This window comes from Mus musculus, chromosome 4 (genome assembly GCF_000001635.26).
Source record: "Mus musculus strain C57BL/6J chromosome 4, GRCm38.p6 C57BL/6J".
Lineage (NCBI taxonomy): Eukaryota > Metazoa > Chordata > Mammalia > Rodentia > Muridae > Mus > Mus musculus.
Genome location: NC_000070.6, coordinates 96,228,038 through 96,251,780, shown reverse-complemented (window position 1 = coordinate 96,251,780; position 23,743 = coordinate 96,228,038). Strand labels below are relative to the sequence as shown.

General features: G+C 38.2%; 2 pseudogenes; both read left to right on the top strand.

The window, feature by feature from the left end:
• Cyp2j15-ps (cytochrome P450, family 2, subfamily j, member 15, pseudogene) overlaps positions 1-6,221 on the top strand; it is a 28,712-nt pseudogene extending 22,491 nt beyond the window's left edge.
• The window catches only part of Cyp2j7 (cytochrome P450, family 2, subfamily j, polypeptide 7), a 41,648-nt pseudogene continuing 33,015 nt past the window's right edge, over positions 15,111-23,743 (top strand).

Below are 23,743 nucleotides of genomic sequence, written 5' to 3'. Positions count from 1 at the left end.
AGACCACTATTTAATGCTTTGTGCATCTCATGTCATTAAATGTTCCGATACAGAGAGATGCCATTAACACAGTGCATATTATCACTACTACATTTAACAATATTACCATTATTAATATAGTTATTATAACCATTACTACTTATTTTTACTAGAAATCAGAAGAGGTAGAAATTATACCCAAATCTGTCTCATTTTAAATCTTGCTGATTTAGATTGTGTTATGCTACCTCTAGTACATATTTTATTTAAATCTCATTCACCATTCATCTTACTTGAGTACAGATTACAGTCTAATGGTATGGGAATTAAGTCAGTGTAGAGGCACTAGAATGTACAGTTCCCTGCACAATACATATTACTGGTAATTTTCTGGATGAGAAGTAAGTTATGATAGAGAAATAGAGGAGTGAGATGTCTGTCACTTTAAAGATAATCAGTTAAACAATATCTAAGGAGACTTGAACCATGATTTCATAAAATTAGGGGCAGTGCTATTAAAAATTTCAGGGGCACTTTTGAGGCACAATAAATAGTACCTGCTGGCACTTAACACAGAAATGCTTTCATTGTGATCACAAGGTTTCTGTGATTGGTGTACCTAGAAAAAATGTGGGCAGTGATAAATATTTGGAGGCATCCATCTCTGTAGGGCTTACTAATAAAAAGAAAATACAACTATGTCCAACACTATGTCTATAAGGGACATTCCTTCAATATTGAAAGTCAGAGTCAAGCATGTGTTTACATTGATATTCTTTATAGAGACTATATGTAAAATAAGTTATAATGGCATTGATTGTAGAGTCAATATAAGTGTTGAATGTTGTCCCAATGTCCAGGTAGAGAGGTGGTATTGTATATCAGGGAACAGACTGTTTAGTTATTAAGAAGTGGTCTGAAGCTCAATATATTTTGAATGGCACAGGAGAAATGCTATTGAGGAAGATGAGAGGCAAACAAAAGACAGTTTCACAGTAAGAACAAAAGTAATGAGAGTATATATTGAGACATTGTAAAATGGTACAATAACATCTACATGACTGCCTTATTTTTTCTAATCAGCTCTATAATGTTTTTCCACACTTAATGAAATATATTCTTGTATCACTTCAAACAGTTTTCAGAAACGAGGAAAACTGAAATTGCTTGCCTCTTGTATGATTGATAAACATGTGAGAGACTGGAACCCTGATTAGCCAAGAGACTTCATTGATGTTTTCTTCAAGGAAATGATGAAGGTTAGAAAGACTCCTGTATCTTTTCTTAGAGACTGTGTATTTGTTTAATAGTTTGAATTTATCCTGCTCTACACTTTAACATGGCACAGATTTATTCTCTCGCAGTTTTGATGATCATTAATTTCTGTTAGTCACAAAATATTCTTTAAAAAATGGGAACTCTATTACCTTGTCTCTCCACACAACTAGAGAGCACAGATCTTATGCTGTCATTCCTTGCTCTATCTTAGATTTCTACACTGTAGCATCTCTCTATTGTTTTTTGCTCCATTTGGTTTTGATTCTCATGCCCTTTCTTATATAGATAATGCAGAATAATAATTTGCTGACAAATTAATCAAATCTACAAAGTAGTTTAGCTCATAAAGTAACATATAAAAGTTACAAAAATGAAGAGATATATATCTTTGTATATCATTCTTCACATACCCCAAATAAGTGAAAACTAGTAGTGATATTATCAGTGTGTCATTAGAAATACAGGGTTCTGATTGCAAATACAGATACAGGAAGATCTGTCCTTTGGACTAAGTGACCCATTACAGCCTTTCAAGCTGGAATCAGTGAGTACTATAGAGATACGAACAAACCTAAAATAATGCTTCACAGTTGATGCTCAGTGTCCAGCATATGTTCTCACACTGAAGGTTGTATTTCCTAACACTGCCTCCAGAATGTGACTAAATGCTGCACAAAAGCCATACTGCAATGCTTCACAAGGTCAACAAGTTTGCTTGATTATCTGTGGCAGTATCACGTCTCATGACACTGAGGCTCAGGAAGAGCCTGAAGTTGTACTCTTACCAATCTGGATTCAGAGCTAATGTTTCTCAGTGCTGGGTTACCCTGGGTGTATCTGGTCAGACTGGTTCTAATCTCTCTGTCTTTTCACCTGGTCTTGTTTCTCCCTTTGTTCACTGTTCACACTCCCTTTAATAAGAAAGCTAATAGAACACGGAGATTTTGATCCAATCTTTCGATTTATGAAAAAGTGAATGTTTATAATTTTAGTACAAAATTTTAGCTACATAGTTCACTTATTTTAACTATTGTTTTATTTTATTATATTTTGACTTTTTATTGAAAATAGATTCTTCTCTCATATAATACACACTGAGCTAAGTTCCCCCTCCCCTTCCTCCTCCCAGTTCCTCTCAAACTCACTTCTCACCACAAATACTCCAAATCCTTTTCCTCTTCATAAAAGAATAGGCCTCCAAATGAAGGCAGCAAAACAGGACAATACAAGACAGAATACAACAAGGCAACCCAAGACAGAAAAAGAGTCCCAAGATCAGACAAAAGAATCAGAGTTATACCTATTCCCACTGGTAGGCGCCCCACAAAAACAATAAGGTAACAACCCTAACATGTTTGCAGAGAATTTCAAAGCTCTCTCTCTCTCTCTCTCTCTCTCTCCCTCTCTCTCTCTCTCTCTCTCTCTCTCTCTCTCTCTCTCTCTCTCTCTCTCTCTCTCTCTCTCTGTGTGTGTGTGTGTGTGTGTGTGTGTGTGTGTGTGTATGTGTGTATGTGTGTATCCACTCCTATATGCTGCCAGAGAAACCTCCTGATATCAAGAGGACAAGGCACTGATGGATGAATACAGCAGAATATCATTATTGGTCCTGTTTGGTTCTACACTTAGTCTCTTAGGCTCTTTTAGTTTATAAGTGAGATCCATAAAATGTGTGTAGTCTAGAATTATGTCCACTTTTACATTCTAAATAAATGCTTTGTGTAATATTTCCTCAGACTTGTTAGAGGAACACAAGCAAATCACTGTCCATGGATTCCATAGGATGATGTTCCTCTAGGTTCTTTGATGCCTGTGTACCTGCCTTCTCTTCATAGTACAAAATCCTCTTCCCATAGGGATTTCATGTCTCATTCCTTTAAACTGTTCTTTCATCTTTGTGTCATCTGTAAAATAAAAGGAGCAATGTAGAGAGATTCACTGAGAATTAAATATTCTCTCTTAATTACAGACTCCATTAGCAGGCAAAGTATGTTAGAAAACCATCACAGCATTGTAATTATTAGTAATTATTGAGAAAATGAATGAAACATCTATTTATATTCAATACGTAAACCACAAATAAGAAAGGGGTTCTTATTTTAGATGATATGCCCACAAAAGGGATGGAACACAGTCCATGTTTTTACTTTAGTTCAGCGCTCTCTGGACTAAAAGCAAACTGTAAGTGGTCTCATAGTTTAATATTTACTTAGTTCATATCTTATGTATCTTCTAGAATATTGATGAATATCAGTCATGTCATCAAATAACAAGAATCTGTGGTTTTTCTGACAGCTTTCCAGAAAGTTGCAGTGGCTTGGCTCTTCTGGGTTAGTCTTACTTCTGACTACTGGCCTATAATGATCTCAGTGGAAGGGAAGAGTTCTCATATCACCTCTCACCCTCTAGTAAGCCAGCTGCCCATTCCTGTGGTAGTGGTCACACCCTGAGAAAAAGGAAAGAAGTACACAAGTCTGATGAAGCCTAGTTTTAAAACTTCCTATGTATTCTGGAGACAAGTCAAAAGGCCAGCCATAATTACAGGGGAAAGAAATTACTTCAGGATTTGTTTGGAATAGCATAGTAGTCACAGTGCACACAGTGTGAAATCTAGGATAAAGGACAATTGTCCATGTTTTATTGTCATCATCTCAATTTCTGATGGAGAAAATTAAAATGCATTTGCCTACAGATACACAATGAAAACCAGTTAAACTGAGCATGATGAACAAAATTGAGAAACCTGCTTGGTTAACAAAGAGTGAATTTTTAAATCACTCCTTGATTTTTTGATCCTGCTTTCTGTTCTTGCTATTTCTAGATTTAAAGAAAACCTCTTTGGTAATATAAGATCTAAGTGACAAACATCTTCTCTAGGAAAAGTTAACTAGGTGCAAAAAAAGTTTCTGTACCTCATCACTGAAGATAGAAAGCTATATTTACATGAAAGTGTTTGCATTTAAGCCTTCCTCTGAGTGAGTCAACAAACTTAACAGTTTCAGCATAGGAAAACATGATAGGTTCTCTATTGACAAATGGTGTCAGAGAGCATAAGAGTTGGGTTCATGAAGACTGACTAAAGCCAAGATCATAGGGAAGTAGATTTTGCCCTGTCAATCATTCCACTTTTCCAATCTTCCTCTGTCTTTGAAACCCTCAATTCATAGTAAATCAAGGGATGCCATGTCTCTCAAGCTTATTCAAAGAAACCACATCTGAGGCACAAGTCATATGTCCTATCAAGTAAGCCATTCCCACCTTTATTAACCTTGAAAACTGTAGTGGTTAAATTCATCCCAATAAACTTATAGAGTTACTGTCTCAAAAATGAATAAAAGGAAGACAGGAATAGATCAGTGCCTATATAATTTCTAGAACATGTAAATCCCTAGATTCAGTGCTTACTATGAAGACAGAAAGAGAGATAGAGAGAGAGAGAGAGAGAGAGAGAGAGAGAGAGAGAGAGAGAGAGAATGAGAATAAGTAAGTGATGCTTAAGATCTAAAAAAAGTGAAAATGATAGGAAAGGAAAAATGGAAATAAAGAAAAAGAAATTGTGTTTTCCTAATATAAACTCTGATACCAACATATTGTCAAAGGACAGACATGGTACAGTGTATGTTTAACTATTAGTAGTATCATTTACACAGTCACTCCAGAGATGAAATAACTTGAAATAAATGGTCTCTCATAAAAGCTCTACCACTGAACCATTCTACTCATCTCAGTAAACTTCTATTCAGTTAGAACAGCTAATCTCTATCCTTAAGCTTTGCTTTGGATTTTATATTATTGCCCCTTTTTTTTCACATAAAATGTGTTATGTTGGAAGAATGGAAGATAATAACATGTTATTTAAGATAGCTGATATGTTAGTGCCACTGGTAAATTACTGGTCTTATGAGCATAATGTCTTGATTTGAACCCCAGAATTCCCACAAAAATCCGAACATGTTAGTATATGATGGTAGTCGTCCTGTTAGACAGCCAGAAACAGGAGGACCCTGAAGCTCACTGGCCAGCCAGCCTAACCTGCTGTGCAGAGACCCCATCTCAATGTTAAATGCATACATACATAAATAAAGTAGATAGTAGTCAGGGATCAATACCCGTAGTTGGCCTTTGACTTCTGCACACATGTGCTTATATGTGTACACACAATGAGCTCACATGTGAACAAAAAAATCCACACAAACAGGAACTTAACAATGAGATAGGGATGTGAGGAAAGCTACAGCACTGCTGGGATTAGAGAATATGTTCAGTAAGAAAGAGAATAGTGGAGTGCTAGGGTTGTCTCTGACCACTGGAGAACACCCCCTCCAAGCCCAGATATTCAATATGGGGCCTGGAAAATAGATAGGTACAGAAAATTATCTGGACAGAAATGATTGGTCTATATATACACTTGAATAAATACATTGTTTGTGTATGTGTATATGTATGTTGTTTGGTGATCTATATCAATGGTCTCCCAGTGTTGTAAGAATGCCTATTGCTGTGGTCTTGCCTTCTACACAACATTATGCAGTGGAAGAATCCAGGACATCTGTGAAATGACAATTTTCTGTGCTTCCAAAAAGAAACCATGTGCCTGAGATGTATTGCTATGTATAAAGTCAGAAAATGCCAGTTTGAAGCTCTAATGGCCAAATTAGGAAGATGTTACATATAATCAGTTGGACACAAAGATAAGCATCATCTCCTGCTCTAGGTTGGAAGGTAGATGTTCCAGGCCCTTGATGCAACAAAGTTAGATGAGAAAGTAAGTCATGTTTTCCCCCACAGGCAAGAGAGCTTGCCATGGAGAACAATTGGCCAGGTCCGAACTGTTCATTTTCTAAACTGCTCTTATACAAAAATTTGTCTTCAAGGTCCCAGTCAATGAGAAGCTGAGTCTGAAGTTCAGATTGGGCTTCCCCCTTCCCCCAGTCAACCACCACATCTATGCTGTCCCTAGAGACTGATTCTGGAGAAGCAAAGTGAAAAGAGAACAGGAAGATATGGTGTATGCCCTGAAGCTTCTAACTCTTTGTGAGGAGAAAGGGGTCACAGAATGAAAGTGATTTAGTAAATATTGAAGAAATTTGGCTAAGAAAATTGCATCAACTTCTAGAATGCTGGCCACTTAGTTTTGTGGTGTACATGGATGAGCCCAATGGCACACATTTTTATCTAAAAGTTTCAAGGAAAATGGTTACTCTTCCTATAAAGAAAATGCATCAGTCCCACTTGGGAGTGAGATGAAAGAAATCACAGTGGGGAGGGAGAGAGGGGCCTAGTGATGCATTTAACCCTCAAGGGACTGGAGGCCCCAGGGAGTTTAGAGGTCAGGTAGTGCTCAAGTGGGGAGATCCACATGGAGGCAGGGAGTCAAGGTATGGGATGTGGAACAGTTTAAGGGTGGACAGGGGCAAGAGGGAATAAAATATGGAATATATATAACTAAATAAATAAACTGGAAAGAAAGAAAGAAAGAAAGAAAGAAAGAAAGAAAGGAGGGAGGGAGGGAGGGAGGGAGGGAGGGAGGGAGGGAGGGAGGGAGGGAGGAAGAAAATTCAGTAAGCAGTCCTGGAAAGCATACCATGTCCTTCCCCAGAAGCAAGTCTGTCTTCCAGCAGATCTGCATTAACTGGAGACACACAGTCCCAAATCAGCATGACATTTCCCACCCTACAAGTCAATCTACCTCCCAAAAGGTCTGCTCTAATCTGAAACATACAAGTGAGACCCATTTCCTCTACAAAGCCTACTTCTCAATTACCCCCATCTGCTAGGACCCTGGCAAGCCCAGTAGTTGTGGAATTTGCTCCACCTTGACATGGCTCCATCCTCATTCTGGTTAGAATCTACTCAAGTAGTCACGGATCTAGCTTTGCCTGCCTCCCAAAAGGTCAGATCAAACCTGAGATACACAGCTCTGCCTATCTCCCAGGAGATCTGAACCAACCAGAACTCCCAGACGGGCCAAAATTAGAGATAATCAGATAGCCAAAGGCAAGCAAAAGAACATAATCACCAATGGTGTGTAGCTAATGGAACCCTGAACTCCTACTACAGCAAGCCATGGTTATCCTAGTAAACATCAAGAGCAAGATGGTAACCTTAAACTCCATCTCATAAAAATAGTAGAGGCCTTTAAAGAGGAAATAAATAATTCCTTAAAGAAATACAGGAAAATACAATCAATCAGGCTAAGGAGTTAGATAAAACTTTCCAAGACCTAAAAATGCAAATAGAAGCAATAAAGAAAACATAAATGGAGGAAACCCTGAAGAAAGAAAACCTAGGAAAGTGAGCAGAAACCACAGGCACAGCATCACCAATGAAATATAAAAGATGGAAAGAAAAATATCTCAGATGTAGAAGATAACATACATGAAATTGAAACAACAGGAAAAGAAAATGCCAAACATAAAACTTTGATAACGCAAAACATCCAGGAAATTTGAAAAATTATAAAAAAGGCCGAGCCTAATAGTAATAAGAGTAGAAAAGAGTAAAGAGGTCTCAATTCAAAGGGCCAGAAAACATTTTCAATAAAATCATAGAAGAAAACTTTCTTAACCTAAAGAAAGAGATGGCTATAAACATATAAGAAGCTTACAGAACACAAAATGATAGGACCAGAAAAGAAAATACTCCTGCCATATAACAATCAAAACACTAAATGTAGAAAGCAAAGAATGACTATTAAATGCTTAATGAAAAAATGGCCAAGTAACATATAAAGGCAGACCTATCAGAATTATACCAAACTTTTAAAGAGAGACACTTAAAAGCAGAAGATGTTGGACTGATGTATTACAGACCCTAACAGACCACAGATGACTGCCCAGAAAACTATGCTCACCAAAACTGTCAATACTCTTACACAGAAGACACAATGTATTACATGACAAAATCAAATTGAGACAGTATCTTTCCACTAATTCAGCCCTATTGAGGATAATAGAAGGGAAACACTTAACAAAAGGAGGGTAGCTACACTTAACAAAACCAAAAGGATTAATGTCACACAGCAAAACCAAAAGAAAAGAAGAAAAAACATACACTAACCCCTCCAAACATAAAACAACAAAAAATAACAATCATTGGTCATTAATATGTCTCAAAGTAAATGGACTCAATTCAGCAATAAAAAGAAACAGGTTGACAAACTGGACATAGAAACAGGATCCATCATTCTACTGCAAACAGGAAACATAACTCAACAAAAAAAGATAGACACTACTTCAGAGTAAAGGGCTGTAAAAAGATTTTCCAAAAACACAGTCCAAAGAAAAAATTGGAGAACCATTCTAATCTCTGATAAAATAGATTTTCAGCCTCAATTTATCAAAGAGATTGGGAAGGACACTTAATACTGACTAAAAGAGAAATTCACTAAGATTAAAGCTCATGTCTGAGTATCAGTGCCCCAATCCAAGAGACCCGTATTTGTAAAAGAAACTTTACTAAAGATCAAACCACACACAGTACCCACAGCAATAATACTGGGGGACTTATCACCCTACTCTCATCAATGGTCATCTAAACAGAAGCTAGACAGAAATAATGAAACTAACATATGTTAGATATACCTTCCAAAATTGACCAGATAATCAGTCACAAACTTAACCTCAACAAATATAAGATTGAAATAACATAATTCATTCTATCATACAACCACAGAATAAGGCTGGATGTCAAAAACTCAGACACAAGAAAAAGTTGGTATAGTCAAAGAAAGTAAACGAATCTCTTTTTAATGATCAATGGCTGAGAGAAGAAATAACAAAATTAAAGACTTTTAAAATTCAATGAAAATCAATGCAAAGCATACACAAAAAAATGGGACACAATGAAAGAACTGCTAAGAGGAAAATTCATAGCATTAAGTGCCTTCATAAATCAATTGGGGAGATCTCATATTAGCAAATTATGAACACATCTGAAAGCTCTACAACAAAAAGAAGCAAACACACCCAAGAGTAGACAGTAGAAAATAGTGGAACACATGGTTGAAAATAATCAGAAACAAAGAGAACAATACAAAGAATCAACAAAACCAGGAGCTGGTTCTATGAGAAGATAAAAATGATACACAAACTTTTAGCCAAATTAACTAAAAGACAGGGAGACAGTGTCCAAATGAATAAAATCAGAAATGAGAAGGGAGACATACAACAGAAATGGAGGAAATTTTTAAAATCTATTAGGTCTTAGTCAAAAGCCCATACTCCAGAAAATTAGAAAATCTAAAGGAAAGGAATAATTTTCTAGACAGATATCACTTACCAAAGTTAAATCAAGATCAGGTAAACTCTCTAAACAGTCCCATAACACCTTTTAGTTGGGGTAGCCATTTCAAGGAATGGTTGACACTCTCATGCTGTTTGTTTCTGCTGAATAAAAGCTCTTTGTTTTTGCATACTATCTGAGTTGGGGTCTTCCTTCAGTGATTTTTCAGATATTTATACTCACTGATAACAGGAAACTACAGAGCTCTACCACTATAGTCCAGCATTCTTCTTATGTTAATTTAAGCCTGATGATCCAACTTTTGTGCTGAGAACCAAAGGGAAGAGTTGAGAGATTTTGCATGAAGCACCCAGGGACTTCCACATGGGTCATGTGATTTCCTCCTCAAGACAGTTAAATCTACCTGTAAGCTTCTGTTTTCTTTCTCAAAATCTGATATAAAAATTGAAATTAAGAAATATTAAATGCTGACCCTATAATATATCTGATGAATAGAACTCACTAAGGAAAAAAAAAGATTAACTTATTCTCACTGTGCCTGTCACATGAAGGCAATAGAGAGGCATAGGAAACATTTGTGTGAGTTAAGCTTATATTCAGAAGTTACCAATAGGCCACAGAAAATATATTTAGGTTGATGAACCAATAAATTTCTTGTAGTCACTTACAAGGACATGTATAATTGAAGGGCAGACTTTCACCAAGTGGCCCTGGTGGGAACAAAGTGATATAGTGACATGACCCCCACCCCTGGGACAAAGCCCCAGTGTGAGCCTCCATGAGTGTCAATGACTGCTATGAGCCTAAGGCTTGTTTGTGTTATAATGTACATATTTTCACATTACTCTGAGGAATTTCCTCTCAGTTAAATTTAATAACCCCATGATAATATGAGACAGCATGAGTCCTGAAAGGGAAGATGTGACTAATGTCTCAGTAGAATGGCAAATCCTGGGACCTGCAGTACAGCCCTTAAGACTGTGGAAAAGAGCTCTAGATACATGAGGTCAAAAACATATTATTTCTCAACTATGCAAAATGTAAGGATGTAATATGAATTATGAGGAGCTTCATGAATTTAAAGAAACAAAGACAACTGCACTAATAAACCAGCTTGTCAAAAAGAGACAAAGGCAGGAAGATGCTAGAGTTCAAGGTCAGCCAGGCTCACAACAAGGTTATGCCCAGGTGTGGTAGAAATGGTAATTTCAGGACCAAGTCCCAGCCAACTAGTTTATTGTCTGTACCTAACAAAGGCAGATAGATTTCTGAATTCTTTTGCAATGTTAAAAATTTATGCTAGCAGTCTCTTAAGAAATTGGACATTAAACTACCGGAAGATCCAGCAATACCTCTCCTGGGCATATATCCAGAAGAAGTTCCAACTGGTAATAAGAACACCTGCTCTACTATGTTCATAGCAGCCTTATTTATAATAGCCAGAATCTGGAAAGAACCCAGATGTCCTTCAACAAAAGAATGGATACAGAAAATGTAGTACATTTACACAATGGAGTAATGCTCAGCAATTAAAAACAATGGATTTATGAAATTCTTAGACAAATGGATGTATCTGGAGGATATCATCCTTAGTGAGGTAACCCAATCACAAAAGAAGTCATTAGATATGCACTCACTGATAAGTGGATATTAGCCCAGAAACATAGAACACCCAAGATACAATTTGCAAAGTACAAGAAAATCAAGAAGAGGGAAGACCAATGAGTGGATACTTCATTCCTCCATAGAATAGAGAGCAAAATATCCTTGAAAGTAGTTACAGAGACAAAGTTTGGAGCTAAGATGAAAGGATGGACTATCCAGAGACTACCCCACCCAGGGTTCCATCCAATAATCAGCCACGAAACCCGGACACTATTTCATATGCCAGAAAGATTTTGCTGAAGGGACCCTGTTATAGCTGTCTTGTATGAGGCTATGCCAGTGCCTGGCAAATACAGAAGTGGATGCTCATGGTCATCTATAAGATGGAACACAGGGCCCCTAATGGAGAAGCTAGAGAAAGAACCCAAGGAGCTAAAGGGGTCTGCAACCCTATAGGTGGAACAACAATATGAACTAACCAGTACCCCCCAGAGCTAGTATCTCTAGCTGCATATGTAGCAGAAGATGGCCTAGCCGGCCATCACTGGGAAGAGAGGCCCCTTGGTATTGCTAACTTTATATGCCCCAGTGCAGGGGAATGTCAGGGCCAAGAAGCAGGAATGGGTAAGTAGGGGAAGAGGGTGGAGGGAGGGTATAGGGAACTTCCCGTATAGCATTTGAAATGTATATAAAGAAAATATCTACCCTATAGGTGGAACAACATTATGAACTAATCAGTACCCCTGAGTTCTTGACTCTAGCTGCATATGTATCAAAAGATGGCCTAGTCGGCCATCACTGTAAAGAGAGGCCCATTGGACTTGCAAACTTTATATGCCCCAGTACAGGAGAATGCCAGGGTCAAAAAGTGGGAGTTGGTGGGTAGGGGAGTGGGGAGGAGGGTATGGGAGACTTTTGGGATAGCATTGGAAATGTAAATGAGGAAAATACCTAATGAAAAATATTAAAAAAGAAAATATATAATAAAAAATTAATTAATTAATTAAAAAATAATCAAAGGGCTGGGTTCATGGGATGCTGATTCATAAGATAATATAAAGAAAAGCTGAAATAAATGAGTAGATGAATACATAAAATAAAAGCTGGACCCATGTTCATGTGAAGATGAGATATTCAGAGAATTTTTAGGATACAAGAAAGAACTCTTGAAAACAGACACACATGGACAGACAAGTGAGTATACACACATGCACACACACAGACACACGCAGAGACAAACACACACATACATACCTGTCTGTGCATGCCAAAGCAGGACATGGACAGAGAAATTTCTTAGAACAGCAAGCAAACAAAATATAGATATAGAAACCTCAAGATAATGCAAAACACAGAGAGAAGCGGACTGGAAAACCTGTATCAAGCAGAACACAGTCCATCAGCTTAGATCCAGGTTTGACTTCTAGTAGTTCTTTTTGCCATTCCCAGACAACCATTCTCTCATAACCCCTCTCCAAGCTGAGGCTAGTCCTTGACAAACAAAAAACTTTCTTCTTGATTCTCAGGCAGATGAACAAATCAACACTCTCTTCCTTATTGCACTACCTAGCATTGTTTACCAACTAGGTAACCTCAATGAGGAGACTTACCCAACCTGTTGAACCTTTCCTATCTCTCTGTTAGTCAATGTCAAAAGGTTCCATACCTCAAAGACATCAAGCAAGTGATTGTAGTTTTGCTATTTCATCACAGTAATAGTCTTGTCATCCTAAAAGAAGTATTATGAAGAATTATTACTGAGTTCAAATATCTGGAGTCAGTCCTTCTTTGTGATTCTCAAAAGAACTGACCAGACTTTTAATCATTTGACACAAATGTTATTGACATTTCTTCTTAGCACTCAACTGATCATGGTACCTTGCAATTTAATAGGTATACAATTATATGACTCCTTAAAGTATTTCCTCCTGCTCAGCCCAGTTTTCATAGTGGCTGTTCTGTCAAGTGGATTCTGCAAGACATTCATACCCTCACATCTCTCCTTCATAACATCTGCCCCATGAAGCCTTCACCATCAACTGACTCACCAGCATTGCTTTTGATCCAAGTAATACTCTTATTTTGCTATCAGTCCTTTTTCTCCTCCTGGGTATCTAAAGTTCTCCCTTTCAGGCCATATTAATCCATCAGGAATGCTCTGTTGAGATGGCTTTGTTTTACCTGAGCTTCCATTTGTCTTAGAAAATTCAGGGCACACACACACACACACACACACACACACACACACACAAACAATTTTTAAGAATTTGTTTGGTTTAAAAGAGAAAACACATGAAATTATGTAGGTAAAGAGGTGGGTCGGATCGGGAGGTGTTCAGTTGGGAGAAAGCATTGATCAACATATATTGTCTGCAATTCTAAACAGACATGATTTATAAAAGGGAAAATAGGAATAAAGGAGAGAAGAATGGAGCTTGATGATAGAGTGCTCAGCAACAGTGTGAGAACCCAAAACTGCAAGGTTTCGCTCTGAACATGGTAGTATTACTTCTCTGGAAGGTTGTCACCACTGGAGAAAGATTGTTTACAAACCAGAATCCTTCTGGGAAGTACATCACAAATCCCAGAGCCTCAAAAATGTTTAGGAGAAATTAATTTCTCAAAAAAAGCAACTACTTTTAGTAGGTCTTTTCAACACCCCCTCCCAACATAATATTCATATTGAATATTTGGGAAATTCACATAATGCACTCAGATTACACTCACTGTTCAGCCCTGCCACGTTTGCCCTCCAAACTATTGACCTACTCTGACCCTAAAAAAGAAAAAACAATCCAATTTTTCTTGCCTGTACAATCACTGGAGGATGGTATAACTCCAAGGGGCCCTGTAAACAAAAGTACCCACCAGCATACATGGACACACAAGAATACAATTGTGGAGAGCTACCAAATTTTTGAAGATATCTCTTTATGGATTCCAATCTAGAATATTCTTTCTTTTCTTGAGAGTAGGTGGTACAGGGATTGTCACAGCAGCCTTCTCTGTCTCTCACTCTTAACTGTGAGCACATAATCACCTATTTCTCTGGAAAATCAACTTCTGTGCCCTTTGCAGTCAGTTGGAACATGGATCATAGACTTCCACATGGTTTCAGGTGACAACATGGACCACAGGTGTCCTCATGGACTCTGGGGTCAGCATGTGCCAATGATCTAAGCCTAGTCTCTTGTGACAGTACAGACAATGGACACTAACACAGCTCTGTACCATAGCAAGAGTCACGGACACAATGATAACTCCTCCCAGCAGCACAGGGTATGCACATAACTATGGTATTCAAGCAACAGGGGACATGGATACTAATATGATCTCTGGTGGCATCCCAGCCCCTGAATATCAACATGAAGTCAGCAGGCAGCATAGGACAGGGACATGCATGTGGCATTCAGTGGTAACTCGGGGTATAGACATCAACATGGCCATGGACTGCAGCATACTGACCCCAACATGGCCCTTGGCAGCAGAACAACCCACAAATAATAAGATGATCTCAGGTAACAGCACAGGGCAGTCACATCTGTGTGGCCCCAGCTACAGCACTGCCCACAGAAATCAACTTGATCCGTGGCTGCAGCAGGACCATAATTCTGAACATTCACGCAGCCCTTTTAAACTATGTTAGATGTGAGTTGCTGGGAACAAACTGTCCAGGACCTAGTGGTAGGGAATATGGTAACTAAACATTGGCAGAATTTGGAGTAAGGGGCAAAACAGAGAATGCCATGACAAGACTTAGGAAGGGAGAGCACAGAGTAGTTTGGCTAAAGGTGAAGAGGAGCAGAGGACACTGCTTATGCCTCCTGTATTATTCATTGCTGAGGATAGGGGCAGGGCACAGAGAGGGGGTGGGGCCAATAAGGATAAAGTCAATATAGCAGAATAGAGATGCTCTGAAAAGACACAGAAGGACAGGCTTAGTAAGCAAGGAACAGGGTGGAATTTAGCAGAGGGCTGTCAGTACTGTCAAGGGACTGGCCCAATTCAGACTCTCACCATGCTTTCGACTGTGGGCTCCCTAGTGGCTAGAATATGGTCAGCAATCCATCTCTGGACTCTGCTGCTCACTCTTCTCGTCTTCCGGCTCCTTGCTGACTACCTCAAAAACAGGCGCCCCAAGAACTATCCTCCAGGGCCCTGGCGCCTGCCATTTGTGGGCAACTTGTTCCAGTTTGATTTAGATGTGTCACAGCTGCACTTGAGGATCCAGCTGGTAAGAAAGGGAGAGGGTGTCTAGTTGTGCCATGACCCATTCTAGACCTGGAGCAACATCTGAAGTAGGATATGACTGCAGGTTGATGCTTCCTGCCTGCCAATTTAGCCAGTTTCTTTCTTTCTTTCTTTCTTTCTTTTTTCATTTTTCATTACGTATTTTCCTCACTTACATTTCCAATGCTATCCCAAAAGTCCCCCATACACTCCCCCCCCCACTCTCCTACCCACCCATTCCCACTTTTGGGGCCTGGCGTTCCCCTGTACTGGGGCATATAAAGTTTGCATGTCCAATGGGTCTCTCTTTCCAGTGATGGCCAACTAGGCCATCTTTTGATACATATGCAGCTAGAGTCAAGAGCTCCGGGATACTGGTTAATTCATAATGTTGTTGCACCTACAGGGTTGCAGATCTATTTAGCTCCTTGGATACTTTCCCTAGCTCCTCCATTGGGGGCCCTGTGATCCATCCAATAGCTGACTTTGAGCATCCACTTATGTGTTTGCTAGGCTCTGGCATAGTCTCACAAGAGACAGCTATATCAGGGTGCTTTCAGCAAACTCTTGCTAGTGTATGCATTGGTGTCATCGTTTGGAGGCTGATTATTGGGTGGATCCCTGGATATGGCAGTCTCTAGATTCTCCATCCTTTTGTCTCAGCTCCAAACGTTGTCTCTGTAACTCCTTACATGGGTGATTGTTCCCAATTCTAAGAAGGGGCAAAGTGTCCACACTTTGGTCTTCGTTCTTCTTCAGTTTCATGTGTTTTGCAAAATGTATCTTATATCTCGGGTATACTAAGTTTCTGGGCTAATATCCACTTATCAGTGAGTACATATCATTTGAGTTCTTTTGTGATTGTGTTACCTCACTCAGGATGATGCCCTCCAGATTCCATTTGGCTAGGAATTTCATAAATTCATTCCTTTTAATAGCTGAGTAGTACTCCATTGTGTAAATGTACCACATTTTTTTTTATCCATTCCTCTGTTGAGGGGCATCTGGGTTCTTTCCAGCTTCTGGCTATTATAAATAAAGCTGCTATGAACATAGTGGAGCATGTGTCCCTCTTACCAGTTGGAACATCAGGATATATGCCCAGAAGATGTATTGCAGGATCCTCTGGTAGTACTATGCCCAATTTTCTGAGGAACCACGAGACTGATTTCCAGAGTGGTTGTACAAGCTTGCAATCCCACCAACAATGGAGGAGAATTCCTCTTTCTCCACATCCTCTCCAGCATCTGCAGTCACCTGAATTTTTGATCTTAGCCATTCTGACTGGTGTGAGATGGAATCTCAGGATTGTTTTGATTTGCCTTTCTCTGATGATTAAGGATGCTGAACATTTTTTCAGGTGCTTCTCAGCCATTCGGTATTCCTCAGGTGAGAATTCTTTGTTTAGCTCTGAGCCCCTGTTTTTAATGGGGTTATTTGATTTTCTGGAGTCCACCTTCTTGAGTTCTTTATATAGATTGGATATTAGTCCCCTATCTGATTTAGGATAGGTAAAGAACCTTTCCCAATCTGTTGGTGGCCTTTTTGTCTTATTGATGGTGTCTTTTGCCTTGCAGAAGCTTTGCAGTTTCATGAGGTCCCATTTGTCAATTCTTGATCTTACAGCACAAGCCATTGCTGTTCTATTCAGGAATTTTTCCCCTGTGCCCTTATATTTGAGGCTTTTCCCCACTTTCTCCTCTATAAGTTTCAGTGTCTCTGGTTTTATGTGGAGTTCCTTGATCCACTTAGATTTGACCTTAGTACAAGGAGATAGGAATGGATCGATTCCCATTCTTCTACATTATAACCACCAGTTGTGCCAGCACCATTTGTTGAAAATGCTGTCTTTCTTCCACTGGATGGTTTTAGCTCCCTTGTCAAAGATCAACGGAGCCTTCATTTAAGAGACATGACTTGATAAAAGAATTTGACTTTATTATCCTTGAATGAAACATTTCTCTTGTTATTCCATCATGTTCTGACAACACACTATGCATGATTTCAATTGCTTTAAATCTGTCAAGGTTGATGGAGGAGTTGATAGGTCATCTTGATAAATAAGCATTGTTGCTTTAATGTGCAAGCATGTGCTCATTGCTCATTTCCTTAGTCTATCAAACACTAGAGTATGAAGCACATACACAAGCTGTTCACTTGATCAGAATTTTCTATAATATCATTCTTATGTTATTGATACATGTTTAATATATGTCCTTGCTTAATGTGCAAATACTGACTTTATCAACTACAGGGAAAAGTACACTGAAGTCTGCAACTCCACTAGGAATTTCCCTGTTTGTCCCCAGGTAACCCCCCACACTCATTTCTTCTGTGTGTGTATGTGTGTGTGTGTGTGTGTGCGCGCGCGCATGTGTGTGTGTATGTATGTGTATGTGTGTGTGTGTGTGAGACAGAGATAGAGAGACAGAGACTGAGAGACAGAGACAGAGACAGAGAGAGTGTGTGTGCTGTGTACTTGTTTGAGATCAATAGGTAGTTATTAGATGGTTTTGGTGCAAAGATCATCTTTCTTTGTAATGTAAAGTTGTTTTTTATCTATAGTAATTTGCTGCTATGTTTACCTAGACAGAGAATGATTGTGTAATGATTTTAAATGATCATTTCTACATGTTAATCCATTATTTATTCCCATTGTGCATCATCTTGATAGGCTGAACATGTTCCTGTTTAGAAATGAGTAATTTTACTTCCAAAAGTAGCCTATTAGAGATCTAAATAGTTTTTTAGTTGATATTCAAAAATAATTTTAGATATAAAAGTGCAAATGTGTGAATCTTGGTGTTCACAGTGTGTGGTGCCACTCCTATGTAAATTCAGCAAAGTGTGGTGAGATTGAAGATAGCTGCAAACAACAGGGCTCCATCAGAATAGGGGTCATACTTCACTATAGGAACATAAAAATCAGAGCTGTCTTCATTCATCTTTACTATGAGGAAGAGGCACCTTTGATACAGTAGAGGGGGAAAGATCAGAGTCCCACTCTAGGCTTCTTTGCAGTCTCTCATTGTCACAATGTAGCTGTGGAGCTAATGGTTGTACTCAGATACTCAGCCCTGATGTGATATCAAAACAGAGTGAGTGATAAGGCTCCACCTATGAACCCCACTACTGCAATGCATTAAACATTTAGAGAAGTCCACATTGTTTTATGATGCTCACCCAAAGACATATAGGACAGGCAAGGAGGCACAAATGTCTTGCTTATCTGCCTGATTCATGGCTTTTGCCCAAGGTCTGCAAACTGATTGATGTTTACCCACTGTCCTCTGGGGCTGTTACTAGCATGATTAAGAAGTTATTTTACTTCAATATTAGTTTTATTAAAATATTGACCTATATCTATTTTTGTGCTAAGTTAGATGAGATCACAGGACTTAGGTGAAATGCCTAATGTCACAATCATGGTTCATGACAAAACCGAGACTGGGAACTTCTTCCCAGTTCAGTTATTTTTCATCCTTTTATTTTGTACTTTACATAAGTCCACATTTTGTGATCCATGCATATAAGCAAATAAAGATAAATGGTACAGTTCTCTTATGATCGTCTAGGTTCTTGCCACTAGTAAACAATTCCCACCTCTGGTGGCCTTTACTCTTGTTTGCATGCTCTTTTTCCTTCAGGATTCATGACAGGCACACTTGTGGGCTTCTGTCTACTAACATTTCTACTTAACACTGAGCAAACTTACTGAAGAAAATAGAGACCTGTCTTTCCAATATTGTTTATCAGGGTACTGGCAAAAAGAAAAAAAGGTCCTGAACCCAGTGTAATATGATTCAGCACTTAATCCCCGCCCTTCTTTCTTACAACTTCATAGCATAATTAGAGGATGTTTACCTATGTACTTATTTAATGAATAAATATTTATTAAGTACCTACCAAGACTGGCACAATGTAAGATGACAATATGGAGAATGTGTTCAATAAGTGTGCCATCAGATCAGATCTCACTGTGTGGGAGACTCTAAAGATAGTCTCTGGGACAATTATGGCCTAAATTGGCCTGCCCTTAAAAGGAATGTTTAACAACTATCTAGTGGAGTAAAAGTATAAGTCATCCTACATGAAGGAGCTGGGAATAATTAAAACACAGTGACAGTGAAGAAGTTGGCATCTTGTTCAGTGTGTGGTAACTGTACCTCACCTCCATCTCACAGTGTCTCACAGTACTTATTGTCTATGCCATTATGACTAAGACAGTGCATACTAGCTGAAGTAACTAAGGGCTATAGGTAAAGAACAAAAGGAAGACAGAGTCTATGCTCTGTCTTTAATGTGAGTGCAAGATTCTAAGATGATACAACATCATTATATATGTTTTGACACTGGTCACATGAGTTCAAGTCTCCCAGTGTTAGAGTATCAATGTGTGAAGATGTCCATGGCAAAGAAACCCAAAGACACCTGAAGGAATTGAACTCTTCTGTTTGATACCACTGTTACAGTTAAACAAGACACCACTGTTGCAGGTAGACAAAAGGTAAATGTAGTGTCTGAATTGTTCTGACTCTTTAATACACAGGGAGAAAAAACTTTGGTATGGCTCAAAAAATTCATGCAAACCAATCCATGTTTTGTACGTTGTAAATTTTACAAACAATCTAATTCTCTCTCAAATACTTCCTCATCATCATGACTGTTCCTCACACACTATCTTTCACTAAACTCCAAGGTCCTAGGGACTACTAACATTCATGTGTTTGTCTGAAAAATCTAACATAATGCCTGGAAACTTCTCCCCTACAAGAAAAAGCTGGGGTTGCTTAAATTACTTCACCTACAACTTCTATGCCTTCTAATATGATGAGATTTATTGTAACTACAGTAGAATGATTATGAAGAAGAAAGTGAATTGCAAAGCATATTGAGCATCCACTCAGGAAGTGTGGCTCTCTTGCTGGTTCTGTAGGATTTTGTCCCGAGTCACCATTTTTTGCATCACGGAGCCTTTGAAACACAGCTCATTCATTTTTCAGAGACACAGTGGTTAGCTGGGACCAAACAAAGTGCTTCACCTATACTGCTCTAATTCTTCCCTACAGGATCCTGTGCAAAGTGATTTTTTTAACACTTTCATAACTTGAGGCCTGAGACTTGAAAGATAGTAAGTACCCCAAGTGGCCCCAGTTATTGAACATTAGAGCCTATGCACTTACATCATTCCAGATCTCCATAGATGACTCCATTCCCATCCTGCACACCTTATTTTCATATCTACTAACATAGTGGTTCTCAACCTGTGGGTCATGACCTCTTTTGTGTCACATATCAAATATCTTTCATACCAGATATTTAAAATAGAATTTAAAGCAGTAGCAAAGTTATAGCAATAATGTAACTACAAAATAATTTTGATTTTGAGGGTCCCCACAATATGATGAAGTGCATCAAAATACACTTTATTAATAAGGTTGAGAACCACTGAGTTACTGGTAAAACAGAGAATATTCCCTTTCCTATGCTGATATGGTATATTTTACTAAAGCTTTCCATACTTGCTACATCAGACTTGTACAGAGACAGTTTAAACTCTCCGAGGACTGTCTACCCTATTTCTCTGCTTTCACTAGACACCAGTTTAGAGAACTTGCTTTCTTCAAAACATTTATGCCCTCATGATTTAGTCTAGGGAAACATTGATTCTCAGTCAATTCATCATTGTGAATGAATGAATAAATGTTTAAGAAGAAATTTCAAATTAAAAACTGATTAGAAATTTGATTGTGTGGAAGTGAGGCAGAAATAACTGGAATACTCCTTTACAAAAATGTACAGTTTCCTCACAAACGTTTGCATAATCCCCTTAGTGTTAGTCTCATTATTTACATATGTACATCTCATGGGTGGCAATTGCTGAATAGTCAGCATTATACTTTATATAAACAGGTGTACAAAACATGTACAGACATTTCTCAGCCATTGACAGATCACATGTGACTGCCTTTGCTAGACTTCAGAATGTTTCAAGTAGAAACCTGAACAATTTCTTGCCACTTAACATATTTGTTCCTCCTTTTAGGAGGGCAAGATAGAATACTACTCAAGTCATACTCACCTATATCATTGACATTTTCTATAGAGTATATTCTATTTTTTAATATTGAATTAAATCATGAGGAGGCAAAATCAATTTTAGAAATATATCCATGGACCAAGAGGCATTGCTCTATTCACATTAACATACAGACCCCTAACCACAAATCCCACTGAACACACATGTCTGCCTCCCCTTGATACCATGACATGACCACACTCAACTGTGACTATTGAAATATTTTTCAGTTTGTGAAGAAATATGGAAACCTAATTAGCATTGATTTTGGTAACATCTCTTCAGTGGTCATAACTGGACTGCCCTTAATCAAAGAAGCTTTCACTGACATGGAACAAAACCTTTTGAAACGCCCCATTATACCTAGCAGGAAACATGTGTTTAAAGATAATGGTAAGTTTAATTGGGAGCAACCTTGAAATAAGTGGGTTATTAAAAATAAGACATGAATTTGGGTGGAAGATGGGACTCATGTGGGAAGGAACCATGGAAAGCTGGAGGGAGAGAGTGGGAAAAGGATAGGATCAAGATGCATTGCACATTTATGAAATTTTCAAAAGAGGAAAAGGTATAGATAATATTATGTTTCTGGTACAATATAACGTATGATTTTAATATGTTAAAAATACCTCTATGTCTGTAATTTTACAACATTCTGATAATAACTGTGGTTACTATCAGAAGAGGTTATTTAAATTTTAAGCATTCATTAGATGTCCTGAAACAAAATATAGTATAGAAGAGACGTTTTGGGCTTAGTCTTAGAGAACTCCCACATTTCATGATTTGATAGAGAAAAATAAAACAATGAAATTATGGGAAACATCTGCAGAAGTAGCGGGAAGAAAGTCTATTACTGAAGGATCAATACCAAAAAGGAGTATTTCAACAAATAAATTACAAAGGGAGTGAAAGAAAACATGAGGTGGAAACCAGGATCTATATTTAAATAGTTGAACATTCTTCTGAAAGGAAAGAAATGGTCATGAGCATGGCATTCTGTGTGCCCTGAGATATAATCAGTGTTGATCATACCAGTAGGTTCCTATACTGTTACGTGTGTGTGTGTGTGTGTGTGTGTGTGTGTGTGTGTGTGTGTGTGAAAAAGAGAGAAAAATAGGGGATTATCATCCTCCTTAACCTCATGAGACATTCTGTTATTTTTTTTAAAGTCTGCATTTTATAGATCCTCTCCTCTACTGCATTTCTTGCTGCTCCATAGAGGTATGCCTTGTCTTTTTCAAGAGTGCATTCCTGGTACTTATTGTCACAAACAGCCATAAATGGCTATTAATCAAAGTGGGCTTTACAACCAGGAACACTTTAATTTAAACACCTGGATACCTATGAACTTGCTCTCTTTCTAAGTTTACTGTACAAATTATTATAATGCCTCAGTGTTTTACCAAAAGTAATGGGCATTTTCTTAGTTGGTTATAAACCTATAGAATTCCTATCAGCACAAAATTATATAGTAAATGAGAAGTACTTACTAATGTCACCAGAACATATTAACCACTTGTATCGGGATTCTCTTTAGATAGATGTGAATTTCCATATTTGCTCTTCATTTCATCTGTACATGTGTCTAATACAGATCCTTAGGTATTATTAAGCAGTATTCAAAATATCATGGTGCTGTCTCTCTTTTTCCCCAGGAATTATCTTTTCTAGTGGTCAGAAATGGAAGGAGCAAAGAAGGTTCGCACTGATGATACTCAAGAGTTTTGGATTAGGGAAGAAGAGCTTAGAACAGCGCATACAGGAGGAGGCTTACCATCTTGTGAAAGCCATGGAAGAGGAGAAAGGTGGACATTTCACAGGGTGATGTTGCAGGTTATGGCTATTTCATTCATTGAGCATCTAATTATTGTATAAATGTTGTCCTTGACCTTCAAGGTGTTGGGCACTGAGGATGGAATAGTGAACAAACACATAGCCATGATCTTCCCCCAGGTGCACCGTAGCTAAGCACACAAATGGGCCATTAAACAAATTGCTGAACTTAAACCCTGATTATCTATATAACTTCCTACATATTGCAAATGTCCCCTAATCATGTCAGATTCCAAGTAGGGGGCTGTGGCCAGAGATATCTACATTACACTCTACTGTGCATATTTTATGACACAAAGAGTAAAAACTTCATAAAATCAAAAGAAAGAAAGAAAGAAGGAAGAAAAGAAAGGAAGGAAGGAAGGAAGGAAGGAAGGAAGGAAGGAAGGAAAGAAAGAAAGAAAGAAAGAAAGAAAGAAAGAAAGAAAGAAAGAAAGAAAGAAAGAAAGAAAGAAAGAAAGGCAGGCAGGCAGGAAGGAGGAAAGAAAGAAAGAA